Below are 22,081 nucleotides of genomic sequence, written 5' to 3'. Positions count from 1 at the left end.
ACAGATTCCAAGAAGGCCAGAATCACCAGCGGCACCACCATCGATTGTCAGGTCACCCGGATTCAGCAAATACCAGAGTCCAAAATGATGCAGGTTTATACTGTTAATTTTCAGTTTATCGTTACAGTTGGTGTTATTCCATGTCGGAAGGGACGCAGCTACAGCCAGTGGGGTAACTAGAGACAGGCAGGCAGCTATGTGCAATAAAGGTAGGCATGTTGTTTTCATATGCAGATCTGAAATATTGTCTTATATGCAAGAGGAGGAGTGATGGGGGTTCAGGCAAAAGCCAGACTATGGATTGCATTGCTAAATGCTTCATCAGAGTGCAATGGTCGCCTGTCCTTTTTTTAAGTGATGATGTGGGTTTAGCCTGTGCTGTATGTATGTATGTATGGGTGGCTGACTGCCACCCACCCAGAGAGTGTATGGGAGTCTGGTTGGCTGCCAGCCTTCCTTCCATTCCTATGAGTAATGTGAGTGCTCATGAAGGGGACATGGTTGGGTCCACCCCTTTCCCGGTTATCCCCTCTAGGCCTTTTGGCTTAGATCAAGTGTAAAAAAAGAAAGGATCTTGCGACAGATCGCATCCTGAGGCACGTTTTTTTTTTTGTGTGAATACTTGCACTTGGGTGACTTGTGAGCACATACTGATACATACGTTCCCTATCTGGGGACCATAAATTAAATGGATTTTTGAGAAAGGGAGCTGATTTGGAAGCTTGCTTCTGTCGCCCTATGCATTGACCCGATGTGGCAGTATCTTCGGGTAGTGAACAGTGCACCACCCCATTCCAGTGTTAAACAAGAAAGATTCTCATTTAATCCTCCGTGGGTGAGAATTTGAGTTTGAGAATTGGAGACCAAAATGATGAGTTGCACTGACTGGTTTATGAACGTCTATTCATTTAGCGTTTTAATGACCATGTTTGCACACTGATTGGTGTAAAAAAATAAAATAAAACTAAATAATAATAATCTAGCACACCTGTGCAGGTTTGACATGACATGACAGGTAGCTGTCTTGTGGGTGGTGCTGAATCCTGTTAAATGACATGAGGGTCTCATGCCTATACACAAGGGTGTGTCATTGCTGTTGCTTGACCATGCATTGGTTTCTGTGGTCAGTGAATGATAAAAACAAAATTTACCATCCATTGATGGATGGGAAATCCGCCATGAGGCATTTGTTTTTAGAAACTGCTGCTCACAACCAATGTTGCAATGGAGTGTCTCCATCTGCTGGTGGTATTGGAAAGGCATTAGTGCTATGACAGGGTCTGAAGAAGAAGAAGAAGAAGACGGAAAAAAATATATATAAAAAGAAAAAGAGAGAGAGACTGACTTAGTGAGCGAGTGAGTGAGAGAGTGAGAGTGAGTGAGAGTGAATGAGTGAGTGAGTGATTGAGTGAGTGAGTGAGTGAGTGAGAACAAATGAGTTAAAGCAAGTGAGTGAGAGAGATCGAATGAATGAAAGTCTGAATGACAGAAAGAAAAAAGGATGAAGAAAGAAGCATGAAGAAAAAAAAATGTATATGGAGTTGCTGACATGAGTGCAATCTACAAAGCCGTTGAGGCTGATCCTCATGGGAGGATTATTGCACCAGGACCCTTAGCACTTTTAAAATGCCATTCAATGCCACGGGCTAGATGTAAACTGCAGATGACCATGTTGTGGTAGTTACCATGGATACCCAAGTGATGTGTGAGCTAACACATAGGCCCAACAGATTCCAAGAAGGCCAGAATCACCAGCGGCACCACCATCGATTGTCAGGTCACCCGGATTCAGCAAATACCAGAGTCCAAAATGATGCAGGTTTATACTGTTAATTTTCAGTTTATCGTTACAGTTGGTGTTATTCCATGTCGGAAGGGACGCAGCTACAGCCAGTGGGGTAACTAGAGACAGGCAGGCAGCTATGTGCAACAAAGGTAGGCGTGTTGTTTTCATATGCAGATCTGAAATATTGTCTTATATGCAAGAGGAGGAGTGATGGGGGATCAGGCAAAAGCCAGGCTATGGATTGCATTGCTAAATGCTCCATCAGAGTGCAATGGTCGCCTGTCCTTTTTTTAAGTGATGATGTGGGTTTAGCCTGTGCTGTATGTATGTATGTATGGGTGGCTGACTGCCACCCACCCAGAGAGTGTATGGGAGTCTGGTTGGCTGCCAGCCTTCCTTCTATTCCTATGAGTAATGTGAGTGCTCATGAAGGGGACATGGTTGGGTCCACCCCTTTCCCGGTTATCCCCTCTAGGCCTTTTGGCTTAGATCAAGTGTAAAAAAAGAAAGGATCTTGCGACAGATCGCATCCTGAGGCATGTTTATTTTTTTGTGTGAATACTTGCACTTGGGTGACTTGTGAGCACATACTGATACATACGTTCCCTATCTGGGGACCATAAATTAAATGGATTTTTGAGAAAGGGAGCTGATTTGGAAGCTTGCTTCTGTCGCCCTATGCATTGACCCGATGTGGCAGTATCTTCGGGTAGTGAACAGTGCACCACCCCATTCCAGTGTTAAACAAGAAAGATTCTCATTTAATCCTCCGTGGGTGAGAATTTGAGTTTGAGAATTGGAGACCAAAATGATGAGTTGCACTGACTGGTTTATGAACGTCTATTCATTTAGCGTTTTAATGACCATGTTTGCACACTGATTGGTGTAAAAAAATAAAATAAAACTAAATAATAATAATCTAGCACACCTGTGCAGGTTTGACATGACATGACAGGTAGCTGTCTTGTGGGTGGTGCTGAATCCTGTTAAATGACATGAGGGTCTCATGCCTATACACAAGGGTGTGTCATTGCTGTTGCTTGACCATGCATTGGTTTCTGTGGTCAGTGAATGATAAAAACAAAATTTACCATCCATTGATGGATGGGAAATCCGCCATGAGGCATTTGTTTTTAGAAACTGCTGCTCACAACCAATGTTGCAATGGAGTGTCTCCATCTGCTGGTGGTATTGGAAAGGCATTAGTGCTATGACAGGGTCTGAAGAAGAAGAAGAAGAAGACGGAAAAAAATATATATAAAAAGAAAAAGAGAGAGAGAGAGAGACTGACTTAGTGAGCGAGTGAGTGAGAGAGTGAGAGTGAGTGAGAGTGAATGAGTGAGTGAGTGATTGAGTGAGTGAGTGAGTGAGTGAGAACAAATGAGTTAAAGCAAGTGAGTGAGAGAGATCGAATGAATGAAAGTCTGAATGACAGAAAGAAAAAAGGATGAAGAAAGAAGCATGAAGAAAAAAAAATGTATATGGAGTTGCTGACATGAGTGCAATCTACAAAGCCGTTGAGGCTGATCCTCATGGGAGGATTATTGCACCAGGACCCTTAGCACTTTTAAAATGCCATTCAATGCCACGGGCTAGATGTAAACTGCAGATGACCATGTTGTGGTAGTTACCATGGATACCCAAGTGATGTGTGAGCTAACACATAGGCCCAACAGATTCCAAGAAGGCCAGAATCACCAGCGGCACCACCATCGATTGTCAGGTCACCCGGATTCAGCAAATACCAGAGTCCAAAATGATGCAGGTTTATACTGTTAATTTTCAGTTTATCGTTACAGTTGGTGTTATTCCATGTCGGAAGGGACGCAGCTACAGCCAGTGGGGTAACTAGAGACAGGCAGGCAGCTATGTGCAATAAAGGTAGGCGTGTTGTTTTCATATGCAGATCTGAAATATTGTCTTATATGCAAGAGGAGGAGTGATGGGGGTTCAGGCAAAAGCCAGACTATGGATTGCATTGCTAAATGCTTCATCAGAGTGCAATGGTCGCCTGTCCTTTTGTTAAGTGATGATGTGGGTTTAGCCTGTGCTGTATGTATGTATGTATGGGTGGCTGACTGCCACCCACCCAGAGAGTGTATGGGAGTCTGGTTGGCTGCCAGCCTTCCTTCCATTCCTATGAGTAATGTGAGTGCTCATGAAGGGGACATGGTTGGGTCCACCCCTTTCCCGGTTATCCCCTCTAGGCCTTTTGGCTTAGATCAAGTGTAAAAAAAGAAAGGATCTTGCGACAGATCGCATCCTGAGGCACGTTTTTTTTTGTGTGAATACTTGCACTTGGGTGACTTGTGAGCACATACTGATACATACGTTCCCTATCTGGGGACCATAAATTAAATGGATTTTTGAGAAAGGGAGCTGATTTGGAAGCTTGCTTCTGTCGCCCTATGCATTGACCCGATGTGGCAGTATCTTCGGGTAGTGAACAGTGCACCACCCCATTCCAGTGTTAAACAAGAAAGATTCTCATTTAATCCTCCGTGGGTGAGAATTTGAGTTTGAGAATTGGAGACCAAAATGATGAGTTGCACTGACTGGTTTATGAACGTCTATTCATTTAGCGTTTTAATGACCATGTTTGCACACTGATTGGTGTAAAAAAATAAAATAAAACTAAATAATAATAATCTAGCACACCTGTGCAGGTTTGACATGACATGACAGGTAGCTGTCTTGTGGGTGGTGCTGAATCCTGTTAAATGACATGAGGGTCTCATGCCTATACACAAGGGTGTGTCATTGCTGTTGCTTGACCATGCATTGGTTTCTGTGGTCAGTGAATGATAAAAACAAAATTTACCATCCATTGATGGATGGGAAATCCGCCATGAGGCATTTGTTTTTAGAAACTGCTGCTCACAACCAATGTTGCAATGGAGTGTCTCCATCTGCTGGTGGTATTGGAAAGGCATTAGTGCTATGACAGGGTCTGAAGAAGAAGAAGAAGAAGAAGACGGAAAAAAATATATATAAAAAGAAAAAGAGAGAGAGAGAGAGAGACTGACTTAGTGAGCGAGTGAGTGAGAGAGTGAGAGTGAGTGAGAGTGAATGAGTGAGTGAGTGATTGAGTGAGTGAGTGAGTGAGTGAGAACAAATGAGTTAAAGCAAGTGAGTGAGAGAGATCGAATGAATGAAAGTCTGAATGACAGAAAGAAAAAAGGATGAAGAAAGAAGCATGAAGAAAAAAAAATGTATATGGAGTTGCTGACATGAGTGCAATCTACAAAGCCGTTGAGGCTGATCCTCATGGGAGGATTATTGCACCAGGACCCTTAGCACTTTTAAAATGCCATTCAATGCCACGGGCTAGATGTAAACTGCAGATGACCATGTTGTGGTAGTTACCATGGATACCCAAGTGATGTGTGAGCTAACACATAGGCCCAACAGATTCCAAGAAGGCCAGAATCACCAGCGGCACCACCATCGATTGTCAGGTCACCCGGATTCAGCAAATACCAGAGTCCAAAATGATGCAGGTTTATACTGTTAATTTTCAGTTTATCGTTACAGTTGGTGTTATTCCATGTCGGAAGGGACGCAGCTACAGCCAGTGGGGTAACTAGAGACAGGCAGGCAGCTATGTGCAACAAAGGTAGGCGTGTTGTTTTCATATGCAGATCTGAAATATTGTCTTATATGCAAGAGGAGGAGTGATGGGGGTTCAGGCAAAAGCCAGGCTATGGATTGCATTGCTAAATGCTCCATCAGAGTGCAATGGTCGCCTGTCCTTTTTTTAAGTGATGATGTGGGTTTAGCCTGTGCTGTATGTATGTATGTATGGGTGGCTGACTGCCACCCACCCAGAGAGTGTATGGGAGGCTGGTTGGCTGCCAGCCTTCCTTCCATTCCTATGAGTAATGTGAGTGCTCATGAAGGGGACATGGTTGGGTCCACCCCTTTCCCGGTTATCCCCTCTAGGCCTTTTGGCTTAGATCAAGTGTAAAAAAAGAAAGGATCTTGCGACAGATCGCATCCTGAGGCACGTTTTTTTTTGTGTGAATACTTGCACTTGGGTGACTTGTGAGCACATACTGATACATACGTTCCCTATCTGGGGACCATAAATTAAATGGATTTTTGAGAAAGGGAGCTGATTTGGAAGCTTGCTTCTGTCGCCCTATGCATTGACCTGATGTGGCAGTATCTTCGGGTAATGAACAGTGCACCACCCCATTCCAGTGTTAAACAAGAAAGATTCTCATTTAATCCTCCGTGGGTGAGAATTTGAGTTTGAGAATTGGAGACCAAAATGATGAGTTGCACTGACTGGTTTATGAACGTCTATTCATTTAGCGTTTTAATGACCATGTTTGCACACTGATTGGTGTAAAAAAATAAAATAAAACTAAATAATAATAATCTAGCACACCTGTGCAGGTTTGACATGACATGACAGGTAGCTGTCTTGTGGGTGGTGCTGAATCCTGTTAAATGACATGAGGGTCTCATGCCTATACACAAGGGTGTGTCATTGCTGTTGCTTGACCATGCATTGGTTTCTGTGGTCAGTGAATGATAAAAACAAAATTTACCATCCATTGATGGATGGGAAATCCGCCATGAGGCATTTGTTTTTAGAAACTGCTGCTCACAACCAATGTTGCAATGGAGTGTCTCCATCTGCTGGTGGTATTGGAAAGGCATTAGTGCTATGACAGGGTCTGAAGAAGAAGAAGAAGAAGAAGACGGAAAAAAATATATATAAAAAGAAAAAGAGAGAGAGAGAGAGAGAGACTGACTTAGTGAGCGAGTGAGTGAGAGAGTGAGAGTGAGTGAGAGTGAATGAGTGAGTGATTGAGTGAGTGAGTGAGTGAGTGAGAACAAATGAGTTAAAGCAAGTGAGTGAGAGAGATCGAATGAATGAAAGTCTGAATGACAGAAAGAAAAAAGGATGAAGAAAGAAGCATGAAGAAAAAAAAATGTATATGGAGTTGCTGACATGAGTGCAATCTACAAAGCCGTTGAGGCTGATCCTCATGGGAGGATTATTGCACCAGGACCCTTAGCACTTTTAAAATGCCATTCAATGCCACGGGCTAGATGTAAACTGCAGATGACCATGTTGTGGTAGTTACCATGGATACCCAAGTGATGTGTGAGCTAACACATAGGCCCAACAGATTCCAAGAAGGCCAGAATCACCAGCGGCACCACCATCGATTGTCAGGTCACCCGGATTCAGCAAATACCAGAGTCCAAAATGATGCAGGTTTATACTGTTAATTTTCAGTTTATCGTTACAGTTGGTGTTATTCCATGTCGGAAGGGACGCAGCTACAGCCAGTGGGGTAACTAGAGACAGGCAGGCAGCTATGTGCAACAAAGGTAGGCGTGTTGTTTTCATATGCAGATCTGAAATATTGTCTTATATGCAAGAGGAGGAGTGATGGGGGTTCAGGCAAAAGCCAGGCTATGGATTGCATTGCTAAATGCTCCATCAGAGTGCAATGGTCGCCTGTCCTTTTTTTAAGTGATGATGTGGGTTTAGCCTGTGCTGTATGTATGTATGGGTGGCTGACTGCCACCCACCCAGAAAGTGTATGGGAGGCTGGTTGGCTGCCAGCCTTCCTTCCATTCCTATGAGTAATGTGAGTGCTCATGAAGGGGACATGGTTGGGTCCACCCCTTTCCCGGTTATCCCCTCTAGGCCTTTTGGCTTAGATCAAGTGTAAAAAAAGAAAGGATCTTGCGACAGATCGCATCCTGAGGCACGTTTTTTTTTGTGTGAATACTTGCACTTGGGTGACTTGTGAGCACATACTGATACATACGTTCCCTATCTGGGGACCATAAATTAAATGGATTTTTGAGAAAGGGAGCTGATTTGGAAGCTTGCTTCTGTCGCCCTATGCATTGACCCGATGTGGCAGTATCTTCGGGTAGTGAACAGTGCACCACCCCATTCCAGTGTTAAACAAGAAAGATTCTCATTTAATCCTCCGTGGGTGAGAATTTGAGTTTGAGAATTGGAGACCAAAATGATGAGTTGCACTGACTGGTTTATGAACGTCTATTCATTTAGCGTTTTAATGACCATGTTTGCACACTGATTGATGTAAAAAAATAAAATAAAACTAAATAATAATAATCTAGCACACCTGTGCAGGTTTGACATGACATGACAGGTAGCTGTCTTGTGGGTGGTGCTGAATCCTGTTAAATGACATGAGGGTCTCATGCCTATACACAAGGGTGTGTCATTGCTGTTGCTTGACCATGCATTGGTTTCTGTGGTCAGTGAATGATAAAAACAAAATTTACCATCCATTGATGGATGGGAAATCCGCCATGAGGCATTTGTTTTTAGAAACTGCTGCTCACAACCAATGTTGCAATGGAGTGTCTCCATCTGCTGGTGGTATTGGAAAGGCATTAGTGCTATAACAGGGTCTGAAGAAGAAGAAGAAGAAGACGGAAAAAAATATATATAAAAAGAAAAAGAGAGAGAGAGAGAGAGACTGACTTAGTGAGCGAGTGAGTGAGAGAGTGAGAGTGAGTGAGAGTGAATGAGTGAGTGAGTGATTGAGTGAGTGAGTGAGTGAGTGAGAACAAATGAGTTAAAGCAAGTGAGTGAGAGAGATCGAATGAATGAAAGTCTGAATGACAGAAAGAAAAAAGGATGAAGAAAGAAGCATGAAGAAAAAAAAATGTATATGGAGTTGCTGACATGAGTGCAATCTACAAAGCCGTTGAGGCTGATCCTCATGGGAGGATTATTGCACCAGGACCCTTAGCACTTTTAAAATGCCATTCAATGCCACGGGCTAGATGTAAACTGCAGATGACCATGTTGTGGTAGTTACCATGGATACCCAAGTGATGTGTGAGCTAACACATAGGCCCAACAGATTCCAAGAAGGCCAGAATCACCAGCGGCACCACCATCGATTGTCAGGTCACCCGGATTCAGCAAATACCAGAGTCCAAAATGATGCAGGTTTATACTGTTAATTTTCAGTTTATCGTTACAGTTGGTGTTATTCCATGTCGGAAGGGACGCAGCTACAGCCAGTGGGGTAACTAGAGACAGGCAGGCAGCTATGTGCAACAAAGGTAGGCGTGTTGTTTTCATATGCAGATCTGAAATATTGTCTTATATGCAAGAGGAGGAGTGATGGGGGTTCAGGCAAAAGCCAGGCTATGGATTGCATTGCTAAATGCTCCATCAGAGTGCAATGGTCGCCTGTCCTTTTTTTAAGTGATGATGTGGGTTTAGCCTGTGCTGTATGTATGTATGTATGGGTGGCTGACTGCCACCCACCCAGAGAGTGTATGGGAGTCTGGTTGGCTGCCAGCCTTCCTTCCATTCCTATGAGTAATGTGAGTGCTCATGAAGGGGACATGGTTGGGTCCACCCCTTTCCCGGTTATCCCCTCTAGGCCTTTTGGCTTAAATCAAGTGTAAAAAAAGAAAGGATCTTGCGACAGATCGCATCCTGAGGCATGTTTTTTTTTTTTGTGTGAATACTTGCACTTGGGTGATTTGTGAGCACATACTGATACATACGTTCCCTATCTGGGGACCATAAATTAAATGGATTTTTGAGAAAGGGAGCTGATTTGGAAGCTTGCTTCTGTCGCCCTATGCATTGACCCGATGTGGCAGTATCTTCGGGTAGTGAACAGTGCACCACCCCATTCCAGTGTTAAACAAGAAAGATTCTCATTTAATCCTCCGTGGGTGAGAATTTGAGTTTGAGAATTGGAGACCAAAATGATGAGTTGCACTGACTGGTTTATGAACGTCTATTCATTTAGCGTTTTAATGACCATGTTTGCACACTGATTGGTGTAAAAAAATAAAATAAAACTAAATAATAATAATCTAGCACACCTGTGCAGGTTTGACATGACATGACAGGTAGCTGTCTTGTGGGTGGTGCTGAATCCTGTTAAATGACATGAGGGTCTCATGCCTATACACAAGGGTGTGTCATTGCTGTTGCTTGACCATGCATTGGTTTCTGTGGTCAGTGAATGATAAAAACAAAATTTACCATCCATTGATGGATGGGAAATCCGCCATGAGGCATTTGTTTTTAGAAACTGCTGCTCACAACCAATGTTGCAATGGAGTGTCTCCATCTGCTGGTGGTATTGGAAAGGCATTAGTGCTATGACAGGGTCTGAAGAAGAAGAAGAAGAAGACGGAAAAAAATATATATAAAAAGAAAAAGAGAGAGAGAGAGAGAGACTGACTTAGTGAGCGAGTGAGTGAGAGAGTGAGAGTGAGTGAGAGTGAATGAGTGAGTGAGTGATTGAGTGAGTGAGTGAGTGAGAACAAATGAGTTAAAGCAAGTGAGTGAGAGAGATCGAATGAATGAAAGTCTGAATGACAGAAAGAAAAAAGGATGAAGAAAGAAGCATGAAGAAAAAAAAATGTATATGGAGTTGCTGACATGAGTGCAATCTACAAAGCCGTTGAGGCTGATCCTCATGGGAGGATTATTGCACCAGGACCCTTAGCACTTTTAAAATGCCATTCAATGCCACGGGCTAGATGTAAACTGCAGATGACCATGTTGTGGTAGTTACCATGGATACCCAAGTGATGTGTGAGCTAACACATAGGCCCAACAGATTCCAAGAAGGCCAGAATCACCAGCGGCACCACCATCGATTGTCAGGTCACCCGGATTCAGCAAATACCAGAGTCCAAAATGATGCAGGTTTATACTGTTAATTTTCAGTTTATCGTTACAGTTGGTGTTATTCCATGTCGGAAGGGACGCAGCTACAGCCAGTGGGGTAACTAGAGACAGGCAGGCAGCTATGTGCAATAAAGGTAGGCGTGTTGTTTTCATATGCAGATCTGAAATATTGTCTTATATGCAAGAGGAGGAGTGATGGGGGTTCAGGCAAAAGCCAGGCTATGGATTGCATTGCTAAATGCTTCATCAGAGTGCAATGGTCGCCTGTCCTTTTTTTAAGTGATGATGTGGGTTTAGCCTGTGCTGTATGTATGTATGTATGGGTGGCTGACTGCCACCCACCCAGAGAGTGTATGGGAGTCTGGTTGGCTGCCAGCCTTCCTTCCATTCCTATGAGTAATGTGAGTGCTCATGAAGGGGACATGGTTGGGTCCACCCCTTTCCCGGTTATCCCCTCTAGGCCTTTTGGCTTAGATCAAGTGTAAAAAAAGAAAAGATCTTGCGACAGATCGCATCCTGAGGCACGTTTTTTTTTGTGTGAATACTTGCACTTGGGTGACTTGTGAGCACATACTGATACATACGTTCCCTATCTGGGGACCATAAATTAAATGGATTTTTGAGAAAGGGAGCTGATTTGGAAGCTTGCTTCTGTCGCCCTATGCATTGACCCGATGTGGCAGTATCTTCGGGTAGTGAACAGTGCACCACCCCATTCCAGTGTTAAACAAGAAAGATTCTCATTTAATCCTCCGTGGGTGAGAATTTGAGTTTGAGAATTGGAGACCAAAATGATGAGTTGCACTGACTGGTTTATGAACGTCTATTCATTTAGCGTTTTAATGACCATGTTTGCACACTGATTGGTGTAAAAAAATAAAATAAAACTAAATAATAATAATCTAGCACACCTGTGCAGGTTTGACATGACATGACAGGTAGCTGTCTTGTGGGTGGTGCTGAATCCTGTTAAATGACATGAGGGTCTCATGCCTATACACAAGGGTGTGTCATTGCTGCTGCTTGACCATGCATTGGTTTCTGTGGTCAGTGAATGATAAAAACAAAATTTACCATCCATTGATGGATGGGAAATCCGCCATGAGGCATTTGTTTTTAGAAACTGCTGCTCACAACCAATGTTGCAATGGAGTGTCTCCATCTGCTGGTGGTATTGGAAAGGCATTAGTGCTATGACAGGGTCTGAAGAAGAAGAAGAAGAAGACGGAAAAAAATATATATAAAAAGAAAAAGAGAGAGAGAGAGAGAGAGAGACTGACTTAGTGAGCGAGTGAGTGAGAGAGTGAGAGTGAGTGAGAGTGAATGAGTGAGTGAGTGATTGAGTGAGTGAGTGAGTGAGTGAGTGAGAACAAATGAGTTAAAGCAAGTGAGTGAGAGAGATTGAATGAATGAAAGTCTGAATGACAGAAAGAAAAAAGGATGAAGAAAGAAGCATGAAGAAAAAAAAATGTATATGGAGTTGCTGACATGAGTGCAATCTACAAAGCCGTTGAGGCTGATCCTCATGGGAGGATTATTGCACCAGGACCCTTAGCACTTTTAAAATGCCATTCAATGCCACGGGCTAGATGTAAACTGCAGATGACCATGTTGTGGTAGTTACCATGGATACCCAAGTGATGTGTGAGCTAACACATAGGCCCAACAGATTCCAAGAAGGCCAGAATCACCAGCGGCACCACCATCGATTGTCAGGTCACCCGGATTCAGCAAATACCAGAGTCCAAAATGATGCAGGTTTATACTGTTAATTTTCAGTTTATCGTTACAGTTGGTGTTATTCCATGTCGGAAGGGACGCAGCTACAGCCAGTGGGGTAACTAGAGACAGGCAGGCAGCTATGTGCAACAAAGGTAGGCGTGTTGTTTTCATATGCAGATCTGAAATATTGTCTTATATGCAAGAGGAGGAGTGATGGGGGTTCAGGCAAAAGCCAGGCTATGGATTGCATTGCTAAATGCTCCATCAGAGTGCAATGGTCGCCTGTCCTTTTTTTAAGTGATGATGTGGGTTTAGCCTGTGCTGTATGTATGTATGTATGGGTGGCTGACTGCCACCCACCCAGAGAGTGTATGGGAGGCTGGTTGGCTGCCAGCCTTCCTTCCATTCCTATGAGTAATGTGAGTGCTCATGAAGGGGACATGGTTGGGTCCACCCCTTTCCCGGTTATCCCGTCTAGGCCTTTTGGCTTAGATCAAGTGTAAAAAAAGAAAGGATCTTGCGACAGATCGCATCCTGAGGCACGTTTTTTTTTGTGTGAATACTTGCACTTGGGTGACTTGTGAGCACATACTGATACATACGTTCCCTATCTGGGGACCATAAATTAAATGGATTTTTGAGAAAGGGAGCTGATTTGGAAGCTTGCTTCTGTTGCCCTATGCATTGACCTGATGTGGCAGTATCTTCGGGTAATGAACAGTGCACCACCCCATTCCAGTGTTAAACAAGAAAGATTCTCATTTAATCCTCCGTGGGTGAGAATTTGAGTTTGAGAATTGGAGACCAAAATGATGAGTTGCACTGACTGGTTTATGAACGTCTATTCATTTAGCGTTTTAATGACCATGTTTGCACACTGATTGGTGTAAAAAAATAAAATAAAACTAAATAATAATAATCTAGCACACCTGTGCAGGTTTGACATGACATGACAGGTAGCTGTCTTGTGGGTGGTGCTGAATCCTGTTAAATGACATGAGGGTCTCATGCCTATACACAAGGGTGTGTCATTGCTGTTGCTTGACCATGCATTGGTTTCTGTGGTCAGTGAATGATAAAAACAAAATTTACCATCCATTGATGGATGGGAAATCCGCCATGAGGCATTTGTTTTTAGAAACTGCTGCTCACAACCAATGTTGCAATGGAGTGTCTCCATCTGCTGGTGGTATTGGAAAGGCATTAGTGCTATGACAGGGTCTGAAGAAGAAGAAGAAGAAGAAGAAGAAGACGGAAAAAAATATATATAAAAAGAAAAAGAGAGAGAGAGAGAGAGACTGACTTAGTGAGCGAGTGAGTGAGAGAGTGAGTGAGAGTGAATGAGTGAGTGATTGAGTGAGTGAGTGAGTGAGTGAGAACAAATGAGTTAAAGCAAGTGAGTGAGAGAGATCGAATGAATGAAAGTCTGAATGACAGAAAGAAAAAAGGATGAAGAAAGAAGCATGAAGAAAAAAAAATGTATATGGAGTTGCTGACATGAGTGCAATCTACAAAGCCGTTGAGGCTGATCCTCATGGGAGGATTATTGCACCAGGACCCTTAGCACTTTTAAAATGCCATTCAATGCCACAGGCTAGATGTAAACTGCAGATGACCATGTTGTGGTAGTTACCATGGATACCCAAGTGATGTGTGAGCTAACACATAGGCCCAACAGATTCCAAGAAGGCCAGAATCACCAGCGGCACCACCATCGATTGTCAGGTCACCCGGATTCAGCAAATACCAAAGTCCAAAATGATGCAGGTTTATACTGTTAATTTTCAGTTTATCGTTACAGTTGGTGTTATTCCATGTCGGAAGGGACGCAGCTACAGCCAGTGGGGTAACTAGAGACAGGCAGGCAGCTATGTGCAACAAAGGTAGGCGTGTTGTTTTCATATGCAGATCTGAAATATTGTCTTATATGCAAGAGGAGGAGTGATGGGGGTTCAGGCAAAAGCCAGGCTATGGATTGCATTGCTAAATGCTCCATCAGAGTGCAATGGTCGCCTGTCCTTTTTTTAAGTGATGATGTGGGTTTAGCCTGTGCTGTATGTATGTATGTATGGGTGGCTGACTGCCACCCACCCAGAGAGTGTATGGGAGTCTGGTTGGCTGCCAGCCTTCCTTCCATTCCTATGAGTAATGTGAGTGCTCATGAAGGGGACATGGTTGGGTCCACCCCTTTCCCGGTTATCCCCTCTAGGCCTTTTGGCTTAGATCAAGTGTAAAAAAAGAAAGGATCTTGCGACAGATCGCATCCTGAGGCACGTTTTTTTTTTTGTGTGAATACTTGCACTTGGGTGACTTGTGAGCACATACTGATACATACGTTCCCTATCTGGGGACCATAAATTAAATGGATTTTTGAGAAAGGGAGCTGATTTGGAAGCTTGCTTCTGTCGCCCTATGCATTGACCCGATGTGGCAGTATCTTCGGGTAGTGAACAGTGCACCACCCCATTCCAGTGTTAAACAAGAAAGATTCTCATTTAATCCTCCGTGGGTGAGAATTTGAGTTTGAGAATTGGAGACCAAAATGATGAGTTGCACTGACTGGTTTATGAACGTCTATTCATTTAGCGTTTTAATGACCATGTTTACACACTGATTGGTGTAAAAAAATAAAATAAAACTAAATAATAATAATCTAGCACACCTGTGCAGGTTTGACATGACATGACAGGTAGCTGTCTTGTGGGTGGTGCTGAATCCTGTTAAATGACATGAGGGTCTCATGCCTATACACAAGGGTGTGTCATTGCTGTTGCTTGACCATGCATTGGTTTCTGTGGTCAGTGAATGATAAAAACAAAATTTACCATCCATTGATGGATGGGAAATCCGCCATGAGGCATTTGTTTTTAGAAACTGCTGCTCACAACCAATGTTGCAATGGAGTGTCTCCATCTGCTGATGGTATTGGAAAGGCATTAGTGCTATGACAGGGTCTGAAGAAGAAGAAGAAGAAGACGGAAAAAAATATATATAAAAAGAAAAAGAGAGAGAGAGAGAGAGAGACTGACTTAGTGAGCGAGTGAGTGAGAGAGTGAGAGTGAGTGAGAGTGAATGAGTGAGTGAGTGATTGAGTGAGTGAGTGAGAACAAATGAGTTAAAGCAAGTGAGTGAGAGAGATCGAATGAATGAAAGTCTGAATGACAGAAAGAAAAAAGGATGAAGAAAGAAGCATGAAGAAAAAAAAATGTATATGGAGTTGCTGACATGAGTGCAATCTACAAAGCCGTTGAGGCTGATCCTCATGGGAGGATTATTGCACCAGGACCCTTAGCACTTTTAAAATGCCATTCAATGCCACGGGCTAGATGTAAACTGCAGATGACCATGTTGTGGAAGTTACCATGGATACCCAAGTGATGTGTGAGCTAACACATAGGCCCAACAGATTCCAAGAAGGCCAGAATCACCAGCGGCACCACCATCGATTGTCAGGTCACCCGGATTCAGCAAATACCAGAGTCCAAAATGATGCAGGTTTATACTGTTAATTTTCAGTTTATCGTTACAGTTGGTGTTATTCCATGTCGGAAGGGACGCAGCTACAGCCAGTGGGGTAACTAGAGACAGGCAGGCAGCTATGTGCAACAAAGGTAGGCGTGTTGTTTTCATATGCAGATCTGAAATATTGTCTTATATGCAAGAGGAGGAGTGATGGGGGTTCAGGCAAAAGCCAGGCTATGGATTGCATTGCTAAATGCTCCATCAGAGTGCAATGGTCGCCTGTCCTTTTTTTAAGTGATGATGTGGGTTTAGCCTGTGCTGTATGTATGTATGTATGGGTGGCTGACTGCCACCCACCCAGAGAGTGTATGGGAGTCTGGTTGGCTGCCAGCCTTCCTTCCATTCCTATGAGTAATGTGAGTGCTCATGAAGGGGACATGGTTGGGTCCACCCCTTTCCCGGTTATCCCCTCTAGGCCTTTTGGCTTAGATCAAGTGTAAAAAAAGAAAGGATCTTGCGACAGATCGCATCCTGAGGCACGTTTTTTTTTGTGTGAATACTTGCACTTGGGTGACTTGTGAGCACATACTGATACATACGTTCCCTATCTGGGGACCATAAATTAAATGGATTTTTGAGAAAGGGAGCTGATTTGGAAGCTTGCTTCTGTCGCCCTATGCATTGACCCGATGTGGCAGTATCTTCGGGTAGTGAACAGTGCACCACCCCATTCCAGTGTTAAACAAGAAAGATTCTCATTTAATCCTCCGTGGGTGAGAATTTGAGTTTGAGAATTGGAGACCAAAATGATGAGTTGCACTGACTGGTTTATGAACGTCTATTCATTTAGCGTTTTAATGACCATGTTTGCACACTGATTGGTGTAAAAAAATAAAATAAAACTAAATAATAATAATCTAGCACACCTGTGCAGGTTTGACATGACATGACAGGTAGCTGTCTTGTGGGTGGTGCTGAATCCTGTTAAATGACATGAGGGTCTCATGCCTATACACAAGGGTGTGTCATTGCTGTTGCTTGACCATGCATTGGTTTCTGTGGTCAGTGAATGATAAAAACAAAATTTACCATCCATTGATGGATGGGAAATCCGCCATGAGGCATTTGTTTTTAGAAACTGCTGCTCACAACCAATGTTGCAATGGAGTGTCTCCATCTGCTGGTGGTATTGGAAAGGCATTAGTGCTATGACAGGGTCTGAAGAAGAAGAAGAAGAAGAAGACGGAAAAAAATATATATAAAAAGAAAAAGAGAGAGAGAGAGAGAGACTGACTTAGTGAGCGAGTGAGTGAGAGAGTGAGAGTGAGTGAGAGTGAATGAGTGAGTGAGTGAGTGATTGAGTGAGTGAGTGAGTGAGAACAAATGAGTTAAAGCAAGTGAGTGAGAGAGATCGAATGAATGAAAGTCTGAATGACAGAAAGAAAAAAGGATGAAGAAAGAAGCATGAAGAAAAAAAAATGTATATGGAGTTGCTGACATGAGTGCAATCTACAAAGCCGTTGAGGCTGATCCTCATGGGAGGATTATTGCACCAGGACCCTTAGCACTTTTAAAATGCCATTCAATGCCACGGGCTAGATGTAAACTGCAGATGACCATGTTGTGGTAGTTACCATGGATACCCAAGTGATGTGTGAGCTAACACATAGGCCCAACAGATTCCAAGAAGGCCAGAATCACCAGCGGCACCACCATCGATTGTCAGGTCACCCGGATTCAGCAAATACCAGAGTCCAAAATGATGCAGGTTTATACTGTTAATTTTCAGTTTATCGTTACAGTTGGTGTTATTTCATGTCGGAAGGGACGCAGCTACAGCCAGTGGGGTAACTAGAGACAGGCAGGCAGCTATGTGCAACAAAGGTAGGCGTGTTGTTTTCATATGCAGATCTGAAATATTGTCTTATATGCAAGAGGAGGAAAGATGGGGGTTCAGGCAAAAGCCAGGCTATGGATTGCATTGCTAAATGCTCCATCAGAGTGCAATGGTCGCCTGTCCTTTTTTTAAGTGATGATGTGGGTTTAGCCTGTGCTGTATGTATGTATGTATGGGTGGCTGACTGCCACCCACCCAGAGAGTGTATGGGAGTCTGGTTGGCTGCCAGCCTTCCTTCCATTCCTATGAGTAATGTGAGTGCTCATGAAGGGGACATGGTTGGGTCCACCCCTTTCCCGGTTATCCCCTCTAGGCCTTTTGGCTTAGATCAAGTGTAAAAAAAGAAAGGATCTTGCGACAGATCGCATCCTGAGGCACGTTTTTTTTTGTGTGAATACTTGCACTTGGGTGACTTGTGAGCACATACTGATACATACGTTCCCTATCTGGGGACCATAAATTAAATGGATTTTTGAGAAAGGGAGCTGATTTGGAAGCTTGCTTCTGTCGCCCTATGCATTGACCCGATGTGGCAGTATCTTCGGGTAGTGAACAGTGCACCACCCCATTCCAGTGTTAAACAAGAAAGATTCTCATTTAATCCTCCGTGGGTGAGAATTTGAGTTTGAGAATTGGAGACCAAAATGATGAGTTGCACTGACTGGTTTATGAACGTCTATTCATTTAGCGTTTTAATGACCATGTTTGCACACTGATTGGTGTAAAAAATTAAAATAAAACTAAATAATAATAATCTAGCACACCTGTGCAGGTTTGACATGACATGACAGGTAGCTGTCTTGTGGGTGGTGCTGAATCCTGTTAAATGACATGAGGGTCTCATGCCTATACACAAGGGTGTGTCATTGCTGTTGCTTGACCATGCATTGGTTTCTGTGGTCAGTGAATGATAAAAACAAAATTTACCATCCATTGATGGATGGGAAATCCGCCATGAGGCATTTGTTTTTAGAAACTGCTGCTCACAACCAATGTTGCAATGGAGTGTCTCCATCTGCTGGTGGTATTGGAAAGGCATTAGTGCTATGACAGGGTCTGAAGAAGAAGAAGAAGAAGAAGACGGAAAAAAATATATATAAAAAGAAAAAGAGAGAGAGAGAGAGAGACTGACTTAGTGAGCGAGTGAGTGAGAGAGTGAGAGTGAGTGAGAGTGAATGAGTGAGTGAGTGAGTGAGTGAGAACAAATGAGTTAAAGCAAGTGAGTGAGAGAGATCGAATGAATGAAAGTCTGAATGACAGAAAGAAAAAAGGATGAAGAAAGAAGCATGAAGAAAAAAAAATGTATATGGAGTTGCTGACATGAGTGCAATCTACAAAGCCGTTGAGGCTGATCCTCATGGGAGGATTATTGCACCAGGACCCTTAGCACTTTTAAAATGCCATTCAATGCCACGGGCTAGATGTAAACTGCAGATGACCATGTTGTGGTAGTTACCATGGATACCCAAGTGATGTGTGAGCTAACACATAGGCCCAACAGATTCCAAGAAGGCCAGAATCACCAGCGGCACCACCATCGATTGTCAGGTCACCCGGATTCAGCAAATACCAGAGTCCAAAATGATGCAGGTTTATACTGTTAATTTTCAGTTTATCGTTACAGTTGGTGTTATTCCATGTCGGAAGGGACGCAGCTACAGCCAGTGGGGTAACTAGAGACAGGCAGGCAGCTATGTGCAACAAAGGTAGGCGTGTTGTTTTCATATGCAGATCTGAAATATTGTCTTATATGCAAGAGGAGGAGTGATGGGGGTTCAGGCAAAAGCCAGGCTATGGATTGCATTGCTAAATGCTCCATCAGAGTGCAATGGTCGCCTGTCCTTTTTTTAAGTGATGATGTGGGTTTAGCCTGTGCTGTAAGTATGTATGTATGGGTGGCTGACTGCCACCCACCCAGAGAGTGTATGGGAGTCTGGTTGGCTGCCAGCCTTCCTTCCATTCCTATGAGTAATGTGAGTGCTCATGAAGGGGACATGGTTGGGTCCACCCCTTTCCCGGTTATCCCCTCTAGGCCTTTTGGCTTAGATCAAGTGTAAAAAAAGAAAGGATCTTGCGACAGATCGCATCCTGAGGCACGTTTTTTTTTGTGTGAATACTTGCACTTGGGTGACTTGTGAGCACATACTGATACATACGTTCCCTATCTGGGGACCATAAATTAAATGGATTTTTGAGAAAGGGAGCTGATTTGGAAGCTTGCTTCTGTCGCCCTATGCATTGACCCGATGTGGCAGTATCTTCGGGTAGTGAACAGTGCACCACCCCATTCCAGTGTTAAACAAGAAAGATTCTCATTTAATCCTCCGTGGGTGAGAATTTGAGTTTGAGAATTGGAGACCAAAATGATGAGTTGCACTGACTGGTTTATGAACGTCTATTCATTTAGCGTTTTAATGACCATGTTTGCACACTGATTGGAGTAAAAAAATAAAATAAAACTAAATAATAATAATCTAGCACACCTGTGCAGGTTTGACATGACATGACAGGTAGCTGTCTTGTGGGTGGTGCTGAATCCTGTTAAATGACATGAGGGTCTCATGCCTATACACAAGGGTGTGTCATTGCTGTTGCTTGACCATGCATTGGTTTCTGTGGTCAGTGAATGATAAAAACAAAATTTACCATCCATTGATGGATGGGAAATCCGCCATGAGGCATTTGTTTTTAGAAACTGCTGCTCACAACCAATGTTGCAATGGAGTGTCTCCATCTGCTGGTGGTATTGGAAAGGCATTAGTGCTATGACAGGGTCTGAAGAAGAAGAAGAAGAAGACGGAAAAAAATATATATAAAAAGAAAAAGAGAGAGAGAGAGAGAGACTGACTTAGTGAGCGAGTGAGTGAGAGAGTGAGAGTGAGTGAGAGTGAATGAGTGAGTGAGTGATTGAGTGAGTGAGTGAGTGAGTGAGAACAAATGAGTTAAAGCAAGTGAGTGAGAGAGATCGAATGAATGAAAGTCTGAATGACAGAAAGAAAAAAGGATGAAGAAAGAAGCATGAAGAAAAAAAAATGTATATGGAGTTGCTGACATGAGTGCAATCTACAAAGCCGTTGAGGCTGATCCTCATGGGAGGATTATTGCACCAGGACCCTTAGCACTTTTAAAATGCCATTCAATGCCACGGGCTAGATGTAAACTGCAGATGACCATGTTGTGGTAGTTACCATGGATACCCAAGTGATGTGTGAGCTAACACATAGGCCCAACAGATTCCAAGAAGGCCAGAATCACCAGCGGCACCACCATCGATTGTCAGGTCACCCGGATTCAGCAAATACCAGAGTCCAAAATGATGCAGGTTTATACTGTTAATTTTCAGTTTATCGTTACAGTTGGTGTTATTCCATGTCGGAAGGGACGCAGCTACAGCCAGTGGGGTAACTAGAGACAGGCAGGCAGCTATGTGCAACAAAGGTAGGCGTGTTGTTTTCATATGCAGATCTGAAATATTGTCTTATATGCAAGAGGAGGAGTGATGGGGGTTCAGGCAAAAGCCAGGCTATGGATTGCATTGCTAAATGCTCCATCAGAGTGCAATGGTCGCCTGTCCTTTTTTTAAGTGATGATGTGGGTTTAGCCTGTGCGGTATGTATGTATGGGTGGCTGACTGCCACCCACCCAGAAAGTGTATGGGAGGCTGGTTGGCTGCCAGCCTTCCTTCCATTCCTATGAGTAATGTGAGTGCTCATGAAGGGGACATGGTTGGGTCCACCCCTTTCCCGGTTATCCCCTCTAGGCCTTTTGGCTTAGATCAAGTGTAAAAAAAAGAAAGGATCTTGCGACAGATCGCATCCTGAGGCACGTTTTTTTTTTGTGTGAATACTTGCACTTGGGTGACTTGTGAGCACATACTGATACATACGTTCCCTATCTGGGGACCATAAATTAAATGGATTTTTGAGAAAGGGAGCTGATTTGGAAGCTTGCTTCTGTCGCCCTATGCATTGACCCGATGTGGCAGTATCTTTGGGTAGTGAACAGTGCACCACCCCATTCCAGTGTTAAACAAGAAAGATTCTCATTTAATCCTCCGTGGGTGAGAATTTGAGTTTGAGAATTGGAGACCAAAATGATGAGTTGCACTGACTGGTTTATGAACGTCTATTCATTTAGCGTTTTAATGACCATGTTTGCACACTGATTGGTGTAAAAAAATAAAATAAAACTAAATAATAATAATCTAGCACACCTGTGCAGGTTTGACATGACATGACAGGTAGCTGTCTTGTGGGTGGTGCTGAATCCTGTTAAATGACATGAGGGTCTCATGCCTATACACAAGGGTGTGTCATTGCTGTTGCTTGACCATGCATTGGTTTCTGTGGTCAGTGAATGATAAAAACAAAATTTACCATCCATTGATGGATGGGAAATCCGCCATGAGGCATTTGTTTTTAGAAACTGCTGCTCACAACCAATGTTGCAATGGAGTGTCTCCATCTGCTGGTGGTATTGGAAAGGCATTAGTGCTATGACAGGGTCTGAAGAAGAAGAAGAAGAAGACGGAAAAAAATAT

At 43.3% G+C, this 22,081-nt stretch overlaps 13 pseudogenes; all 13 read left to right on the top strand.

The window, feature by feature from the left end:
• The first annotated feature begins 524 nt into the window (after window positions 1-524).
• LOC130340732 (U2 spliceosomal RNA) lies at window positions 525-790 on the top strand (annotated as a pseudogene).
• A 1,460-nt stretch (window positions 791-2,250) lies between these two features.
• Window positions 2,251-2,516, top strand: LOC130340787 (U2 spliceosomal RNA; annotated as a pseudogene).
• A 1,466-nt stretch (window positions 2,517-3,982) lies between these two features.
• LOC130339485 (U2 spliceosomal RNA) lies at window positions 3,983-4,246 on the top strand (annotated as a pseudogene).
• A 1,471-nt stretch (window positions 4,247-5,717) lies between these two features.
• Window positions 5,718-5,981, top strand: LOC130341297 (U2 spliceosomal RNA; annotated as a pseudogene).
• Window positions 5,982-7,446: 1,465 nt separating this feature from the next.
• On the top strand, window positions 7,447-7,710 carry LOC130339474 (U2 spliceosomal RNA; annotated as a pseudogene).
• A 1,468-nt stretch (window positions 7,711-9,178) lies between these two features.
• On the top strand, window positions 9,179-9,445 carry LOC130342284 (U2 spliceosomal RNA; annotated as a pseudogene).
• Window positions 9,446-10,909: 1,464 nt separating this feature from the next.
• LOC130338189 (U2 spliceosomal RNA) lies at window positions 10,910-11,173 on the top strand (annotated as a pseudogene).
• Window positions 11,174-12,649: 1,476 nt separating this feature from the next.
• LOC130341615 (U2 spliceosomal RNA) lies at window positions 12,650-12,913 on the top strand (annotated as a pseudogene).
• A 1,467-nt stretch (window positions 12,914-14,380) lies between these two features.
• Window positions 14,381-14,646, top strand: LOC130340721 (U2 spliceosomal RNA; annotated as a pseudogene).
• A 1,462-nt stretch (window positions 14,647-16,108) lies between these two features.
• LOC130339463 (U2 spliceosomal RNA) lies at window positions 16,109-16,372 on the top strand (annotated as a pseudogene).
• A 1,471-nt stretch (window positions 16,373-17,843) lies between these two features.
• Window positions 17,844-18,107, top strand: LOC130339452 (U2 spliceosomal RNA; annotated as a pseudogene).
• A 1,455-nt stretch (window positions 18,108-19,562) lies between these two features.
• Window positions 19,563-19,826, top strand: LOC130339430 (U2 spliceosomal RNA; annotated as a pseudogene).
• A 1,464-nt stretch (window positions 19,827-21,290) lies between these two features.
• Window positions 21,291-21,556, top strand: LOC130341900 (U2 spliceosomal RNA; annotated as a pseudogene).
• Window positions 21,557-22,081: the final 525 nt, after the last annotated feature.

This window comes from Hyla sarda, chromosome 1 (assembly GCF_029499605.1).
Source record: "Hyla sarda isolate aHylSar1 chromosome 1, aHylSar1.hap1, whole genome shotgun sequence".
Classification (NCBI taxonomy): domain Eukaryota; kingdom Metazoa; phylum Chordata; class Amphibia; order Anura; family Hylidae; genus Hyla; species Hyla sarda.
The sequence above is the reverse complement of the archived record's forward strand: the minus strand, read 5'-3'. Positions and strand labels throughout refer to the sequence as shown.